A 3963-nucleotide genomic window follows, 5' to 3' on the forward strand; every position below is an offset into this window, starting at 1 on the left:
TTATTTTATTTATATCTATATATATATTTATTTTATTTTATTTAATTTATTTATTTCGTAAGTTAAATATCGTTAATATTAATGATTTAAATCAATTACTAAGGCAAACACACAGATACACCTAAAGAAATTAGAACACATATTAACATTCATAAAAAAAATAGTATTGTATCATTATACTATTTAAAATAGGGTAATGAGAAATTGGGGTGTTACAAAGAAGATTCAAAACACTTGACATGACATGCAGATGAAAGAATTAGAGATGAAAAGTTATTTATTTCGTAAGTTAAATATCGTTAATATTAATGATTTAAATCAATTACTAAGGCAAACACACAGATACACCTAAAGAAATTAGAACACATATTAACATTCATAAAAAAAATAGTATTGTATCATTATACTATTTAAAATAGGGTAATGAGAAATTGGGGTGTTACAAATGAGACTGATCGTGGCGGTCTACTATTGAGCCTTAAGGCAAGACTGTTGGACCTTGGAGGAGTTGATCGACTATGAGGACAGGGCCAATTTGAATTGTCCATCCATTGGGAGGGTGGCATAGTATCAAGCCTCCTAACCAAGTACTTCAGAGTTAGAATGGTACCACATTGTGAAGTAGAATATAAGTTCATGCATTGCATTGCATTTTCTTGTGATTGTTTTGTTGTGATTAATAGCTATTGTGTGTGATAATAATTTCTCTTAGATGATTTGACGTTATAGTGAAATGCATTGATTTTAATTGAGTGGTTTTAACTTTGTAATGTGATGTTTCTCCTTGAAGAATGTTTGTGTTATGATACAATGTATTATGATTGTTTGCGTGTTCTGCTTACTTATATTATACTATTAACATGATTTCAAAACTCACCTCTTTCGTTGTTTGTGTTTGTCTGGTTTGGCCCTGCGTTTGCGAGTTAATGAGTTTTGAAGTTCAAATTTGGGAGAAACCTCTCTCTTATAGGTGATACTGGGAATTTGCAGTTGTAATTTATATTTTAGTTATGTAATTACAAATGACTTATATGAAAATCCTAGTACTAGTAAGTTTTTCGAATAAAAATAAAAATGTATAGTTAAATCAAGTTCGGTGAGATTAAATTGTTTTAATTGAGTAATAAACTTTGAATTATTCAAAATGTACTTTGAGAAGCGTGATATCCTAAATTAGTTACAAAACTTTTTATTTCCTTGTAAATAAATTTTATTTATCCGCTGCAAATTTTACTCAAAAAAATCTAGTATAAATTATTATATATGTTATTTGGGGGTTTAGAGTGTCACAATGTGTATACATAGTATATGGTATCTCGGAGGATGTGTCTGAATATGTGTGGTGCCTTTTTAACTTATTTGCTATCCCCTTGAACTATTTTTGTTGCAACTAGTTTACAAAAATTCTACTTTAATGAGGAATTTTGTCTTAAACTTACAATTTGATTATTTCAGAAAACTCATTTTTGACAACACATAAGTGGAAGATGTTGTCAGGAGAATTTAAGAGAAGAAATTATGATAAAATATCTTTTTTTTTAAACTCTATCTTGAACAATTTGTCCTCAACAATATTTCACTAGCCACTCATAGATGATGAGGTGTATATTTAATACAACTTAAAAAGCATTAAAAAAATTACGAATAGTACAAAAAAACTGTAGATTTTTCTTTTCTTTACTCTTATGATTTTTCATTTGCTTTTAACCGAAAAGGGCGTTGTCGGTAAATAATCTATAAGGAGCTCAAATACGCTTATTTACATCCCATAGTTCGGGTAGTGAAGGACCCACAATCACAAGCGAATTCGTCATTGCTTTGTAAATACACTAGTTAGAATCGAACTCGGGTCTCTACATTAATATGCAGTTATGTACCACTAGACCACTAGTGTAAGTTTTATTTGATTTCTCTAGTTTTATTTATTTAAAATGCCAATGAATATTGAGCGATTACATTTATTGATATTTTGGTGTTTTGCAATATTTGTTTCCTGCAAGTATCTCTATAAACTTTTACTTTTTAAGGATATGATGTTTACCACCTACATTGATTTAATTAAAATAACTAATGTGTATAGATAGTATATGGTGTCTCGGAGGATGTATCTGAATATGTGTGAAACATTTTTAACTTATTTACTATCCCCTTGAACTATTTTTGTTGCAACTAGTTTACAAGAATTTTCCTTTATGGAGGAATTTGGTCTTAAAATTACTGTTTGATTATTTCAGAAAACTCTTTTTTGGCAACACATAAGTGGAAGATGTTGTCACGAGAATTTAAGTGAAGAAATTAAGATAGGGTATCTTTTTTATTTTTAACAACTTGTGGCAAGATGGAAACGAACATTTATATATCGGAGTTCGACCATAAAGTATGCAATGTCTGGGGTTTTTCTAGTTTGGATTAAAACTTAGGTTTATCATGAACATTTCGTCCTCAACAATATTTCACTGGCCACTCATAGATGATGAGGTGTATATTCAAAACAACTTTAAAAACATTAAAAAAAATTACGAATAGTACAAAAAAAATGTAGATTTTCCTTTTTTTTTACACCTATGATTTTTCATTTGCTTTTCATCGAAAAGGGTGTTGTCCGTAATAGTCATATCGCATTGTAAGTGGTTAATGTCTACTCGATAGAAAAAATCATAATCTATATTGAATGTCTTGTTTGAGTTGGTTTCTTAATTTTGTTTATTAAACAATCTAAAAGGAGCTCAAATACGCTTGTTTACATCCCATAAATCGGGTAGTGATGGACCCACCATCACAAGCGAATTCATCATTGCTTTGTAATTGTACACTAGTTAGGAATTGAACTCGGGTCTCTACATTAATATGCAGTTATGTACCACTAGACTACTAGTGTTTGTTTTATTTGAGTTCTCTAGTTTTATTTATTTATAATGCCAATGAATATTGAGCAATTACGTTTATTGATATTTTGGTGTTTTGCAAGATTTAGTTCCTGCAAGTATCTCTATAAATTTTTACTTTATAAGGATATGATGTTTACCATCTTCATTGAATTAATTTAAATACCTAATGTGTGTAACACCCCAAATTTTTTAATAAATATATTCTTCATGGAATAGGATTTTAGATAATTAATTTGGTGTTAAAATTGTTTTAGAATATATATGTATAAATCTTGTGACTAACTTTTGTTATATGAGTGATTTCTATGATATGCTAATTTTGTATATATTTGACTAAATAAGGGATATAAATAATAAATATTATATTTTATTATTTTATATATTTTTCTATAAATAATAGTATTTTAGTGTAAATTTTTTAAAGAATAAGATTTTAGGCGACTCTATATGTATACGTGTGTTTGTAGTTAATGTTATTTTGCCGTATGTTTGACTGATGTTAAGTGTGCACATAATTAAATTTAATTATTTATAAATATATGTTATTTTAATTATTTCTTTTACAAATAATTATCTTGATATATTAGTAATTTTAATATTGATTTTCTTTATTTTTATATAGTTTCTATCATATGAGGATTTTGTACATATTTATTTTGATTTTGTAAGTAATATAAATTGTTGATGTTATATTTATTTATTTAGAATATATGTGTATAATGTGACACCCTAAACCCCAAAATAACATTTATAATAATATATACTAAATTATTTGAAGAAAACTTGCGGCGGATAAAAAAAATCTGTTATAGAGAATAAAAACTTTAATATCTAATTTAGGATATCACGTTTCTCTAAATACACATGTAACAATTCAACTTTGTTCCTCAATTAAAATAGTACAATATCAATGAACTTGATTTGACTAGAATTTCTTGATTTAATTCCCAAGACTTACTCGTACTAAGTTTTCATATAAAAAGTCATTTGTAATAACATAAGTAAAATACACATTACAACTCTTAATTCCCGGTATCACCTATCAGAGCGGGGTTTCTCCCAACTTGAACTTCGA

General features: G+C 27.6%; 1 pseudogene; it reads right to left on the reverse strand.

Moving 5' to 3' along the window:
• Positions 1 to 2722: 2722 nt before the first annotated feature.
• On the reverse strand, positions 2723 to 2800 carry LOC113784503 (small nucleolar RNA snoR114; annotated as a pseudogene).
• Between the last annotated feature and the right edge of the window lie 1163 nt (positions 2801 to 3963).

Source organism: Cicer arietinum, chromosome 3 (assembly GCF_000331145.2).
Source record: "Cicer arietinum cultivar CDC Frontier isolate Library 1 chromosome 3, Cicar.CDCFrontier_v2.0, whole genome shotgun sequence".
NCBI classification, from domain to species: domain Eukaryota; kingdom Viridiplantae; phylum Streptophyta; class Magnoliopsida; order Fabales; family Fabaceae; genus Cicer; species Cicer arietinum.